Source organism: Agelaius tricolor, unplaced genomic scaffold (genome assembly GCF_023055355.1).
Source record: "Agelaius tricolor isolate 1412-34295 unplaced genomic scaffold, bAgeTri1.0.p SCAF_13, whole genome shotgun sequence".
Taxonomy (NCBI): domain Eukaryota; kingdom Metazoa; phylum Chordata; class Aves; order Passeriformes; family Icteridae; genus Agelaius; species Agelaius tricolor.
Genome location: NW_027269273.1, coordinates 659,228 through 674,025, shown reverse-complemented (window position 1 = coordinate 674,025; position 14,798 = coordinate 659,228).

The following is a 14,798-nucleotide window of genomic DNA, read 5'->3' as shown; positions in this document are numbered from 1 at the left end:
TTTGAATAAATTGTGAATGGAAAAGGCAGGAGTTGGGTAAAGTACTCTTTTCTATTTGTTTGAAAGGTGCTCAGATTATGCTGCTATTGGGCAGCTTGCACCATCGCCTTTCGGAAGCTGTACGCTCTCTCCGTCTCCCGGAGGCGAAGAAGCGGCTTCTTTGCGCACAGAGCATTGTGCCGGCGCGGTGAGCTTCTGAGAGCGGTTTTTTGCCGAAAGACGCCGTGGACGGGCACTCAGCTTCGGAGAGCTGCGTATCTGCGTCTTCTTCGGCTCTTGCCGCTCAACACTCAGCAAAAAGCTTTTCCACCATATCTTGCCAAGAGAAACTGTGTCTGTCAAGAAAACATCCAAAATCGTTTTCTAAAGCTTGCAGGGAGGTCTGCAAAGAGTTTTGCAAAAAGGAAAAGATAGTTGTCCAAAACTCGTTCTTTTCTAATAGAAGAACAATGGAATAGGCGGGAGAGTGGTAAAGTACTGTTTTCTCTTAGTCTGAATGCTGCCCACACTGTGCCTGTTTGGTGCGGCTTGCATCTTCGCCTTTGGGAAGCTGCCGCTCTCTCCGTCTCCCGGAGGCAAAGAAGCGGCTTCTTTGCGCACAGAGCATTGTTCCGAGCGCAGGGATCTCCTGAGAGCGGTTTATGGCGAAAGATGCCCGGGACCAGCACTTAGCTTCGCAGATCTGCGTATCTCCGTCTTCTTCGGCTCTTGTCGTTCAACACTCAGCAAAAAGGTTTTCCACCATATCTTGCAAGGAGAAATTTTGCCAGAACACAAAACATCCCATATCTTGTTCTAAAAGATGCACATAGGTATTCGAATTGTTGAACAAGAAGTAAAAGAAAGTTGTTTTAAAGTCCTTTGATTTGAATAAATTGTGAATGGAAAAGGCAGGAGTTGGGTAAAGTACTCTTTTCTATTTGTTTGAAAGGTGCTCAGATTATGCTGCTATTGGGCAGCTTGCACCATCGCCTTTCGGAAGCTGTACGCTCTCTCCGTCTCCCGGAGGCGAAGAAGCGGCTTCTTTGCGCACAGAGCATTGTGCCGGCGCGGTGAGCTTCTGAGAGCGGTTTTTTGCCGAAAGACGCCGTGGACAGGCACTCAGCTTCGGAGAGCTGCGCATCAGCGTCTTCTTCGGCTCTTGCCGCTCAACACTCAGCAAAAAGCTTTTCCACCATATCTTGCTAAGAGAAACTGTGTCTGTCAAGAAAACATCCAAAATCATTTTCTAAAGCTTGCAGGGAGGTCTGCAAAGAGTTTTGCAAGAAGGAAACGATCGTTGTCCAAAACGCGTTCTTTTCGAATAGAAGAACAATGGAAAAGGCAGGAGAGTGGTAAAGTACTGTTTTCTCTAAGTCTGAATGCTGCTCACACTGTGCCTGTTTGGTGCGGCTTGCATTTAGGAAACTGCCGTTCTCCCCGTCTCCCGGAGGCAAAGAAGCGGCTTCTTTGCGCACAGAGCATTGTGCCGAGCGCAGGGAGCTCCTGAGAGCGGTTTATGGCGAAAGATGCCCGGGACCGACACTTGGCTTCGGAGAGCTGCGTATCTCCGTCTTCTTCGGCTCTTGTCGTTCAACACTCAGCAAAAAGCTTTTCCACCATATCTTGCAAAGAGAAATTTTGCCAGGACACAAAACATCCCGGATCTTGTTCTAAAAGATGCACATAGGTATTCGAATTGTTGAACAAGAAGTAAAAGAAAGTTGTTTTAAAGTCCTTTGATTTGAATAAATTGTGAATGGAAAAGGCAGGAGTTGGGTAAAGTACTCTTTTCTATTTGTTTGAAAGGTGCTCAGATTATGCTGCTATTGGGCAGCTTGCACCATCGCCTTTCGGAAGCTGTACGCTCTCTCCGTCTCCCGGAGGCGAAGAAGCGGCTTCTTTGCGCACAGAGCATTGTGCCGGCGCGGTGAGCTTCTGAGAGCGGTTTTTTGCCGAAAGACGCCGTGGACGGGCACTCAGCTTCGGAGAGCTGCGTATCTGCGTCTTCTTCGGCTCTTGCCGCTCAACACTCAGCAAAAAGCTTTTCCACCATATCTTGCCAAGAGAAACTGTGTCTGTCAAGAAAACATCCAAAATCGTTTTCTAAAGCTTGCAGGGAGGTCTGCAAAGAGTTTTGCAAGAAGGAAAAGATAGTTGCTTAAAACTCGTTCTTTTCGAATAGAAGAACAATGGAAAAGGCAGGAGAGTGGTAAAGTACTGTTTTCTCTAAGTGTGAATGCTGCCCACACTGTTCCTGTGTGGTGCGGCTTGCATCTTCGCCTTTGGGAAGCTGCCGCTCTCTCCGTCTCCCGGAGGCGAAGAAATGGCTTCTTTGCGCACAACATAGTGCCGAGCGCAGGGAGCTCCTGACAGCGGCTTCTGACGAACAATGCCCGGGACCGACATTTGGCTTCGGAGAGCTGCGTATCTGCGTCTTCTTCGGCTCTTGTCGTTCAACACTCAGCAAAAAGCTTTTCCACCATATCTTGCCAAGAGAAACTGTGCCTGTCAAGAAAACATCCAAAATCGTTTTCTAAAGCTTGCAGGGAGGTCTGCAAAGAGTTTTGCAAGAAGGAAAAGATAGTTGCTTAAAACTCGTTCTTTTCGAATAGAAGAACAATGGAAAAGGCAGGAGAGTGGTAAAGTACTGTTTTCTCTAAGTGTGAATGCTGCCCACACTGTTCCTGTGTGGTGCGGCTTGCATCTTCGCCTTTGGGAAGCTGCCGCTCTCTCCGTCTCCCGGAGGCGAAGAAATGGCTTCTTTGCGCACAACATAGTGCCGAGCGCAGGGAGCTCCTGACAGCGGCTTCTGACGAACAATGCCCGGGACCGACATTTGGCTTCGGAGAGCTGCGTATCTGCGTCTTCTTCGGCTCTTGTCGTTCAACACTCAGCAAAAAGCTTTTCCACCATATCTTGCAAGGAGAAATTTTGCCAGAACACAAAACATCCCGGATCTTGTTCTAAAAGATGCACATAGGTATTCGAATTGTTGAACAAGAAGTAAAAGAAAGTTGTTTTAAAGTCCTTTGATTTGAATAAATTGTGAATGGAAAAGGCAGGAGTTGGGTAAAGTACTCTTTTCTATTTGTTTGAAAGGTGCTCAGATTATGCTGCTATTGGGCAGCTTGCACCATCGCCTTTCGGAAGCTGTACGCTCTCTCCGTCTCCCGGAGGCGAAGAAGCGGCTTCTTTGCGCACAGAGCATTGTGCCGGCGCGGTGAGCTTCTGAGAGCGGTTTTTTGCCGAAAGACGCCGTGGACAGGCACTCAGCTTCGGAGAGCTGCGCATCAGCGTCTTCTTCGGCTCTTGCCGCTCAACACTCAGCAAAAAGCTTTTCCACCATATCTTGCTAAGAGAAACTGTGTCTGTCAAGAAAACATCCAAAATCATTTTCTAAAGCTTGCAGGGAGGTCTGCAAAGAGTTTTGCAAGAAGGAAACGATCGTTGTCCAAAACGCGTTCTTTTCGAATAGAAGAACAATGGAAAAGGCAGGAGAGTGGTAAAGTACTGTTTTCTCTAAGTCTGAATGCTGCTCACACTGTGCCTGTTTGGTGCGGCTTGCATTTAGGAAACTGCCGTTCTCCCCGTCTCCCGGAGGCAAAGAAGCGGCTTCTTTGCGCACAGAGCATTGTGCCGAGCGCAGGGAGCTCCTGAGAGCGGTTTATGGCGAAAGATGCCCGGGACCGACACTTGGCTTCGGAGAGCTGCGTATCTCCGTCTTCTTCGGCTCTTGTCGTTCAACACTCAGCAAAAAGCTTTTCCACCATATCTTGCAAAGAGAAATTTTGCCAGAACACAAAACATCCCGGATCTTGTTCTAAAAGATGCACATAGGTATTCGAATTGTTGAACAAGAAGTAAAAGAAAGTTGTTTTAAAGTCCTTTGATTTGAATAAATTGTGAATGGAAAAGGCAGGAGTTGGGTAAAGTACTCTTTTCTATTTGTTTGAAAGGTGCTCAGATTATGCTGCTATTGGGCAGCTTGCACCATCGCCTTTCGGAAGCTGTACGCTCTCTCCGTCTCCCGGAGGCGAAGAAGCGGCTTCTTTGCGCACAGAGCATTGTGCCGGCGCGGTGAGCTTCTGAGAGCGGTTTTTTGCCGAAAGACGCCGTGGACGGGCACTCAGCTTCGGAGAGCTGCGTATCTGCGTCTTCTTCGGCTCTTGCCGCTCAACACTCAGCAAAAAGCTTTTCCACCATATCTTGCCAAGAGAAACTGTGTCTGTCAAGAAAACATCCAAAATCGTTTTCTAAAGCTTGCAGGGAGGTCTGCAAAGAGTTTTGCAAGAAGGAAAAGATAGTTGCTTAAAACTCGTTCTTTTCGAATAGAAGAACAATGGAAAAGGCAGGAGAGTGGTAAAGTACTGTTTTCTCTAAGTGTGAATGCTGCCCACACTGTTCCTGTGTGGTGCGGCTTGCATCTTCGCCTTTGGGAAGCTGCCGCTCTCTCCGTCTCCCGGAGGCGAAGAAATGGCTTCTTTGCGCACAACATAGTGCCGAGCGCAGGGAGCTCCTGACAGCGGCTTCTGACGAACAATGCCCGGGACCGACATTTGGCTTCGGAGAGCTGCGTATCTGCGTCTTCTTCGGCTCTTGTCGTTCAACACTCAGCAAAAAGCTTTTCCACCATATCTTGCCAAGAGAAACTGTGCCTGTCAAGAAAACATCCAAAATCGTTTTCTAAAGCTTGCAGGGAGGTCTGCAAAGAGTTTTGCAAAAAGGAAAAGATAGTTGTCCAAAACTCGTTCTTTTCGAATAGAAGAACAATGGAATAGGCGGGAGAGTGGTAAAGTACTGTTTTCTCTTAGTCTGAATGCTGCCCACACTGTGCCTGTTTGGTGCGGCTTGCATCTTCGCCTTTGGGAAGCTGCCGCTCTCTCCGTCTCCCGGAGGCGAAGAAGCGGCTTCTTTGCGCACAGAGCATTGTTCCGAGCGCAGGGATCTCCTGAGAGCGGTTTATGGCGAAAGATGCCCGGGACCAGCACTTAGCTTCGCAGATCTGCGTATCTCCGTCTTCTTCGGCTCTTGTCGTTCAACACTCAGCAAAAAGGTTTTCCACCATATCTTGCAAGGAGAAATTTTGCCAGAACACAAAACATCCCGGATCTTGTTCTAAAAGATGCACATAGGTATTCGAATTGTTGAACAAGAAGTAAAAGAAAGTTGTTTTAAAGTCCTTTGATTTGAATAAATTGTGAATGGAAAAGGCAGGAGTTGGGTAAAGTACTCTTTTCTATTTGTTTGAAAGGTGCTCAGATTATGCTGCTATTGGGCAGCTTGCACCATCGCCTTTCGGAAGCTGTACGCTCTCTCCGTCTCCCGGAGGCGAAGAAGCGGCTTCTTTGCGCACAGAGCATTGTGCCGGCGCGGTGAGCTTCTGAGAGCGGTTTTTTGCCGAAAGACGCCGTGGACAGGCACTCAGCTTCGGAGAGCTGCGCATCAGCGTCTTCTTCGGCTCTTGCCGCTCAACACTCAGCAAAAAGCTTTTCCACCATATCTTGCTAAGAGAAACTGTGTCTGTCAAGAAAACATCCAAAATCATTTTCTAAAGCTTGCAGGGAGGTCTGCAAAGAGTTTTGCAAGAAGGAAACGATCGTTGTCCAAAACGCGTTCTTTTCGAATAGAAGAACAATGGAAAAGGCAGGAGAGTGGTAAAGTACTGTTTTCTCTAAGTCTGAATGCTGCTCACACTGTGCCTGTTTGGTGCGGCTTGCATTTAGGAAACTGCCGTTCTCCCCGTCTCCCGGAGGCAAAGAAGCGGCTTCTTTGCGCACAGAGCATTGTGCCGAGCGCAGGGAGCTCCTGAGAGCGGTTTATGGCGAAAGATGCCCGGGACCGACACTTGGCTTCGGAGAGCTGCGTATCTCCGTCTTCTTCGGCTCTTGTCGTTCAACACTCAGCAAAAAGCTTTTCCACCATATCTTGCAAAGAGAAATTTTGCCAGGACACAAAACATCCCGGATCTTGTTCTAAAAGATGCACATAGGTATTCGAATTGTTGAACAAGAAGTAAAAGAAAGTTGTTTTAAAGTCCTTTGATTTGAATAAATTGTGAATGGAAAAGGCAGGAGTTGGGTAAAGTACTCTTTTCTATTTGTTTGAAAGGTGCTCAGATTATGCTGCTATTGGGCAGCTTGCACCATCGCCTTTCGGAAGCTGTACGCTCTCTCCGTCTCCCGGAGGCGAAGAAGCGGCTTCTTTGCGCACAGAGCATTGTGCCGGCGCGGTGAGCTTCTGAGAGCGGTTTTTTGCCGAAAGACGCCGTGGACGGGCACTCAGCTTCGGAGAGCTGCGTATCTGCGTCTTCTTCGGCTCTTGCCGCTCAACACTCAGCAAAAAGCTTTTCCACCATATCTTGCCAAGAGAAACTGTGTCTGTCAAGAAAACATCCAAAATCGTTTTCTAAAGCTTGCAGGGAGGTCTGCAAAGAGTTTTGCAAGAAGGAAAAGATAGTTGCTTAAAACTCGTTCTTTTCGAATAGAAGAACAATGGAAAAGGCAGGAGAGTGGTAAAGTACTGTTTTCTCTAAGTGTGAATGCTGCCCACACTGTTCCTGTGTGGTGCGGCTTGCATCTTCGCCTTTGGGAAGCTGCCGCTCTCTCCGTCTCCCGGAGGCGAAGAAATGGCTTCTTTGCGCACAACATAGTGCCGAGCGCAGGGAGCTCCTGACAGCGGCTTCTGACGAACAATGCCCGGGACCGACATTTGGCTTCGGAGAGCTGCGTATCTGCGTCTTCTTCGGCTCTTGTCGTTCAACACTCAGCAAAAAGCTTTTCCACCATATCTTGCCAAGAGAAACTGTGCCTGTCAAGAAAACATCCAAAATCGTTTTCTAAAGCTTGCAGGGAGGTCTGCAAAGAGTTTTGCAAAAAGGAAAAGATAGTTGTCCAAAACTCGTTCTTTTCGAATAGAAGAACAATGGAATAGGCGGGAGAGTGGTAAAGTACTGTTTTCTCTTAGTCTGAATGCTGCCCACACTGTGCCTGTTTGGTGCGGCTTGCATCTTCGCCTTTGGGAAGCTGCCGCTCTCTCCGTCTCCCGGAGGCGAAGAAGCGGCTTCTTTGCGCACAGAGCATTGTTCCGAGCGCAGGGATCTCCTGAGAGCGGTTTATGGCGAAAGATGCCCGGGACCAGCACTTAGCTTCGCAGATCTGCGTATCTCCGTCTTCTTCGGCTCTTGTCGTTCAACACTCAGCAAAAAGGTTTTCCACCATATCTTGCAAGGAGAAATTTTGCCAGAACACAAAACATCCCGGATCTTGTTCTAAAAGATGCACATAGGTATTCGAATTGTTGAACAAGAAGTAAAAGAAAGTTGTTTTAAAGTCCTTTGATTTGAATAAATTGTGAATGGAAAAGGCAGGAGTTGGGTAAAGTACTCTTTTCTATTTGTTTGAAAGGTGCTCAGATTATGCTGCTATTGGGCAGCTTGCACCATCGCCTTTCGGAAGCTGTACGCTCTCTCCGTCTCCCGGAGGCGAAGAAGCGGCTTCTTTGCGCACAGAGCATTGTGCCGGCGCGGTGAGCTTCTGAGAGCGGTTTTTTGCCGAAAGACGCCGTGGACAGGCACTCAGCTTCGGAGAGCTGCGCATCAGCGTCTTCTTCGGCTCTTGCCGCTCAACACTCAGCAAAAAGCTTTTCCACCATATCTTGCTAAGAGAAACTGTGTCTGTCAAGAAAACATCCAAAATCATTTTCTAAAGCTTGCAGGGAGGTCTGCAAAGAGTTTTGCAAGAAGGAAACGATCGTTGTCCAAAACGCGTTCTTTTCGAATAGAAGAACAATGGAAAAGGCAGGAGAGTGGTAAAGTACTGTTTTCTCTAAGTCTGAATGCTGCTCACACTGTGCCTGTTTGGTGCGGCTTGCATTTAGGAAACTGCCGTTCTCCCCGTCTCCCGGAGGCAAAGAAGCGGCTTCTTTGCGCACAGAGCATTGTGCCGAGCGCAGGGAGCTCCTGAGAGCGGTTTATGGCGAAAGATGCCCGGGACCGACACTTGGCTTCGGAGAGCTGCGTATCTCCGTCTTCTTCGGCTCTTGTCGTTCAACACTCAGCAAAAAGCTTTTCCACCATATCTTGCAAAGAGAAATTTTGCCAGGACACAAAACATCCCGGATCTTGTTCTAAAAGATGCACATAGGTATTCGAATTGTTGAACAAGAAGTAAAAGAAAGTTGTTTTAAAGTCCTTTGATTTGAATAAATTGTGAATGGAAAAGGCAGGAGTTGGGTAAAGTACTCTTTTCTATTTGTTTGAAAGGTGCTCAGATTATGCTGCTATTGGGCAGCTTGCACCATCGCCTTTCGGAAGCTGTACGCTCTCTCCGTCTCCCGGAGGCGAAGAAGCGGCTTCTTTGCGCACAGAGCATTGTGCCGGCGCGGTGAGCTTCTGAGAGCGGTTTTTTGCCGAAAGACGCCGTGGACGGGCACTCAGCTTCGGAGAGCTGCGTATCTGCGTCTTCTTCGGCTCTTGCCGCTCAACACTCAGCAAAAAGCTTTTCCACCATATCTTGCCAAGAGAAACTGTGTCTGTCAAGAAAACATCCAAAATCGTTTTCTAAAGCTTGCAGGGAGGTCTGCAAAGAGTTTTGCAAGAAGGAAACGATCGTTGTCCAAAACGCGTTCTTTTCGAATAGAAGAACAATGGAAAAGGCAGGAGAGTGGTAAAGTACTGTTTTCTCTAAGTGTGAATGCTGCCCACACTGTTCCTGTGTGGTGCGGCTTGCATCTTCGCCTTTGGGAAGCTGCCGCTCTCTCCGTCTCCCGGAGGCGAAGAAATGGCTTCTTTGCGCACAACATAGTGCCGAGCGCAGGGAGCTCCTGACAGCGGCTTCTGACGAACAATGCCCGGGACCGACATTTGGCTTCGGAGAGCTGCGTATCTGCGTCTTCTTCGGCTCTTGTCGTTCAACACTCAGCAAAAAGCTTTTCCACCATATCTTGCAAGGAGAAATTTTGCCAGAACACAAAACATCCCGGATCTTGTTCTAAAAGATGCACATAGGTATTCGAATTGTTGAACAAGAAGTAAAAGAAAGTTGTTTTAAAGTCCTTTGATTTGAATAAATTGTGAATGGAAAAGGCAGGAGTTGGGTAAAGTACTCTTTTCTATTTGTTTGAAAGGTGCTCAGATTATGCTGCTATTGGGCAGCTTGCACCATCGCCTTTCGGAAGCTGTACGCTCTCTCCGTCTCCCGGAGGCGAAGAAGCGGCTTCTTTGCGCACAGAGCATTGTGCCGGCGCGGTGAGCTTCTGAGAGCGGTTTTTTGCCGAAAGACGCCGTGGACAGGCACTCAGCTTCGGAGAGCTGCGCATCAGCGTCTTCTTCGGCTCTTGCCGCTCAACACTCAGCAAAAAGCTTTTCCACCATATCTTGCTAAGAGAAACTGTGTCTGTCAAGAAAACATCCAAAATCATTTTCTAAAGCTTGCAGGGAGGTCTGCAAAGAGTTTTGCAAGAAGGAAACGATCGTTGTCCAAAACGCGTTCTTTTCGAATAGAAGAACAATGGAAAAGGCAGGAGAGTGGTAAAGTACTGTTTTCTCTAAGTCTGAATGCTGCTCACACTGTGCCTGTTTGGTGCGGCTTGCATTTAGGAAACTGCCGTTCTCCCCGTCTCCCGGAGGCAAAGAAGCGGCTTCTTTGCGCACAGAGCATTGTGCCGAGCGCAGGGAGCTCCTGAGAGCGGTTTATGGCGAAAGATGCCCGGGACCGACACTTGGCTTCGGAGAGCTGCGTATCTCCGTCTTCTTCGGCTCTTGTCGTTCAACACTCAGCAAAAAGCTTTTCCACCATATCTTGCAAAGAGAAATTTTGCCAGGACACAAAACATCCCGGATCTTGTTCTAAAAGATGCACATAGGTATTCGAATTGTTGAACAAGAAGTAAAAGAAAGTTGTTTTAAAGTCCTTTGATTTGAATAAATTGTGAATGGAAAAGGCAGGAGTTGGGTAAAGTACTCTTTTCTATTTGTTTGAAAGGTGCTCAGATTATGCTGCTATTGGGCAGCTTGCACCATCGCCTTTCGGAAGCTGTACGCTCTCTCCGTCTCCCGGAGGCGAAGAAGCGGCTTCTTTGCGCACAGAGCATTGTGCCGGCGCGGTGAGCTTCTGAGAGCGGTTTTTTGCCGAAAGACGCCGTGGACAGGCACTCAGCTTCGGAGAGCTGCGCATCAGCGTCTTCTTCGGCTCTTGCCGCTCAACACTCAGCAAAAAGCTTTTCCACCATATCTTGCTAAGAGAAACTGTGTCTGTCAAGAAAACATCCAAAATCATTTTCTAAAGCTTGCAGGGAGGTCTGCAAAGAGTTTTGCAAGAAGGAAACGATCGTTGTCCAAAACGCGTTCTTTTCGAATAGAAGAACAATGGAAAAGGCAGGAGAGTGGTAAAGTACTGTTTTCTCTAAGTCTGAATGCTGCTCACACTGTGCCTGTTTGGTGCGGCTTGCATTTAGGAAACTGCCGTTCTCCCCGTCTCCCGGAGGCAAAGAAGCGGCTTCTTTGCGCACAGAGCATTGTGCCGAGCGCAGGGAGCTCCTGAGAGCGGTTTATGGCGAAAGATGCCCGGGACCGACACTTGGCTTCGGAGAGCTGCGTATCTCCGTCTTCTTCGGCTCTTGTCGTTCAACACTCAGCAAAAAGCTTTTCCACCATATCTTGCAAAGAGAAATTTTGCCAGAACACAAAACATCCCGGATCTTGTTCTAAAAGATGCACATAGGTATTCGAATTGTTGAACAAGAAGTAAAAGAAAGTTGTTTTAAAGTCCTTTGATTTGAATAAATTGTGAATGGAAAAGGCAGGAGTTGGGTAAAGTACTCTTTTCTATTTGTTTGAAAGGTGCTCAGATTATGCTGCTATTGGGCAGCTTGCACCATCGCCTTTCGGAAGCTGTACGCTCTCTCCGTCTCCCGGAGGCGAAGAAGCGGCTTCTTTGCGCACAGAGCATTGTGCCGGCGCGGTGAGCTTCTGAGAGCGGTTTTTTGCCGAAAGACGCCGTGGACAGGCACTCAGCTTCGGAGAGCTGCGCATCAGCGTCTTCTTCGGCTCTTGCCGCTCAACACTCAGCAAAAAGCTTTTCCACCATATCTTGCTAAGAGAAACTGTGTCTGTCAAGAAAACATCCAAAATCATTTTCTAAAGCTTGCAGGGAGGTCTGCAAAGAGTTTTGCAAGAAGGAAACGATCGTTGTCCAAAACGCGTTCTTTTCGAATAGAAGAACAATGGAAAAGGCAGGAGAGTGGTAAAGTACTGTTTTCTCTAAGTCTGAATGCTGCTCACACTGTGCCTGTTTGGTGCGGCTTGCATTTAGGAAACTGCCGTTCTCCCCGTCTCCCGGAGGCAAAGAAGCGGCTTCTTTGCGCACAGAGCATTGTGCCGAGCGCAGGGAGCTCCTGAGAGCGGTTTATGGCGAAAGATGCCCGGGACCGACACTTGGCTTCGGAGAGCTGCGTATCTCCGTCTTCTTCGGCTCTTGTCGTTCAACACTCAGCAAAAAGCTTTTCCACCATATCTTGCAAAGAGAAATTTTGCCAGGACACAAAACATCCCGGATCTTGTTCTAAAAGATGCACATAGGTATTCGAATTGTTGAACAAGAAGTAAAAGAAAGTTGTTTTAAAGTCCTTTGATTTGAATAAATTGTGAATGGAAAAGGCAGGAGTTGGGTAAAGTACTCTTTTCTATTTGTTTGAAAGGTGCTCAGATTATGCTGCTATTGGGCAGCTTGCACCATCGCCTTTCGGAAGCTGTACGCTCTCTCCGTCTCCCGGAGGCGAAGAAGCGGCTTCTTTGCGCACAGAGCATTGTGCCGGCGCGGTGAGCTTCTGAGAGCGGTTTTTTGCCGAAAGACGCCGTGGACGGGCACTCAGCTTCGGAGAGCTGCGTATCTGCGTCTTCTTCGGCTCTTGCCGCTCAACACTCAGCAAAAAGCTTTTCCACCATATCTTGCCAAGAGAAACTGTGTCTGTCAAGAAAACATCCAAAATCGTTTTCTAAAGCTTGCAGGGAGGTCTGCAAAGAGTTTTGCAAGAAGGAAAAGATAGTTGCTTAAAACTCGTTCTTTTCGAATAGAAGAACAATGGAAAAGGCAGGAGAGTGGTAAAGTACTGTTTTCTCTAAGTGTGAATGCTGCCCACACTGTTCCTGTGTGGTGCGGCTTGCATCTTCGCCTTTGGGAAGCTGCCGCTCTCTCCGTCTCCCGGAGGCGAAGAAATGGCTTCTTTGCGCACAACATAGTGCCGAGCGCAGGGAGCTCCTGACAGCGGCTTCTGACGAACAATGCCCGGGACCGACATTTGGCTTCGGAGAGCTGCGTATCTGCGTCTTCTTCGGCTCTTGTCGTTCAACACTCAGCAAAAAGCTTTTCCACCATATCTTGCAAGGAGAAATTTTGCCAGAACACAAAACATCCCGGATCTTGTTCTAAAAGATGCACATAGGTATTCGAATTGTTGAACAAGAAGTAAAAGAAAGTTGTTTTAAAGTCCTTTGATTTGAATAAATTGTGAATGGAAAAGGCAGGAGTTGGGTAAAGTACTCTTTTCTATTTGTTTGAAAGGTGCTCAGATTATGCTGCTATTGGGCAGCTTGCACCATCGCCTTTCGGAAGCTGTACGCTCTCTCCGTCTCCCGGAGGCGAAGAAGCGGCTTCTTTGCGCACAGAGCATTGTGCCGGCGCGGTGAGCTTCTGAGAGCGGTTTTTTGCCGAAAGACGCCGTGGACAGGCACTCAGCTTCGGAGAGCTGCGCATCAGCGTCTTCTTCGGCTCTTGCCGCTCAACACTCAGCAAAAAGCTTTTCCACCATATCTTGCTAAGAGAAACTGTGTCTGTCAAGAAAACATCCAAAATCATTTTCTAAAGCTTGCAGGGAGGTCTGCAAAGAGTTTTGCAAGAAGGAAACGATCGTTGTCCAAAACGCGTTCTTTTCGAATAGAAGAACAATGGAAAAGGCAGGAGAGTGGTAAAGTACTGTTTTCTCTAAGTCTGAATGCTGCTCACACTGTGCCTGTTTGGTGCGGCTTGCATTTAGGAAACTGCCGTTCTCCCCGTCTCCCGGAGGCAAAGAAGCGGCTTCTTTGCGCACAGAGCATTGTGCCGAGCGCAGGGAGCTCCTGAGAGCGGTTTATGGCGAAAGATGCCCGGGACCGACACTTGGCTTCGGAGAGCTGCGTATCTCCGTCTTCTTCGGCTCTTGTCGTTCAACACTCAGCAAAAAGCTTTTCCACCATATCTTGCAAAGAGAAATTTTGCCAGGACACAAAACATCCCGGATCTTGTTCTAAAAGATGCACATAGGTATTCGAATTGTTGAACAAGAAGTAAAAGAAAGTTGTTTTAAAGTCCTTTGATTTGAATAAATTGTGAATGGAAAAGGCAGGAGTTGGGTAAAGTACTCTTTTCTATTTGTTTGAAAGGTGCTCAGATTATGCTGCTATTGGGCAGCTTGCACCATCGCCTTTCGGAAGCTGTACGCTCTCTCCGTCTCCCGGAGGCGAAGAAGCGGCTTCTTTGCGCACAGAGCATTGTGCCGGCGCGGTGAGCTTCTGAGAGCGGTTTTTTGCCGAAAGACGCCGTGGACAGGCACTCAGCTTCGGAGAGCTGCGCATCAGCGTCTTCTTCGGCTCTTGCCGCTCAACACTCAGCAAAAAGCTTTTCCACCATATCTTGCTAAGAGAAACTGTGTCTGTCAAGAAAACATCCAAAATCATTTTCTAAAGCTTGCAGGGAGGTCTGCAAAGAGTTTTGCAAGAAGGAAACGATCGTTGTCCAAAACGCGTTCTTTTCGAATAGAAGAACAATGGAAAAGGCAGGAGAGTGGTAAAGTACTGTTTTCTCTAAGTCTGAATGCTGCTCACACTGTGCCTGTTTGGTGCGGCTTGCATTTAGGAAACTGCCGTTCTCCCCGTCTCCCGGAGGCAAAGAAGCGGCTTCTTTGCGCACAGAGCATTGTGCCGAGCGCAGGGAGCTCCTGAGAGCGGTTTATGGCGAAAGATGCCCGGGACCGACACTTGGCTTCGGAGAGCTGCGTATCTCCGTCTTCTTCGGCTCTTGTCGTTCAACACTCAGCAAAAAGCTTTTCCACCATATCTTGCAAAGAGAAATTTTGCCAGAACACAAAACATCCCGGATCTTGTTCTAAAAGATGCACATAGGTATTCGAATTGTTGAACAAGAAGTAAAAGAAAGTTGTTTTAAAGTCCTTTGATTTGAATAAATTGTGAATGGAAAAGGCAGGAGTTGGGTAAAGTACTCTTTTCTATTTGTTTGAAAGGTGCTCAGATTATGCTGCTATTGGGCAGCTTGCACCATCGCCTTTCGGAAGCTGTACGCTCTCTCCGTCTCCCGGAGGCGAAGAAGCGGCTTCTTTGCGCACAGAGCATTGTGCCGGCGCGGTGAGCTTCTGAGAGCGGTTTTTTGCCGAAAGACGCCGTGGACAGGCACTCAGCTTCGGAGAGCTGCGCATCAGCGTCTTCTTCGGCTCTTGCCGCTCAACACTCAGCAAAAAGCTTTTCCACCATATCTTGCTAAGAGAAACTGTGTCTGTCAAGAAAACATCCAAAATCATTTTCTAAAGCTTGCAGGGAGGTCTGCAAAGAGTTTTGCAAGAAGGAAACGATCGTTGTCCAAAACGCGTTCTTTTCGAATAGAAGAACAATGGAAAAGGCAGGAGAGTGGTAAAGTACTGTTTTCTCTAAGTCTGAATGCTGCTCACACTGTGCCTGTTTGGTGCGGCTTGCATTTAGGAAACTGCCGTTCTCCCCGTCTCCCGGAGGCAAAGAAGCGGCTTCTTTGCGCACAGAGCATTGTGCCGAGCGC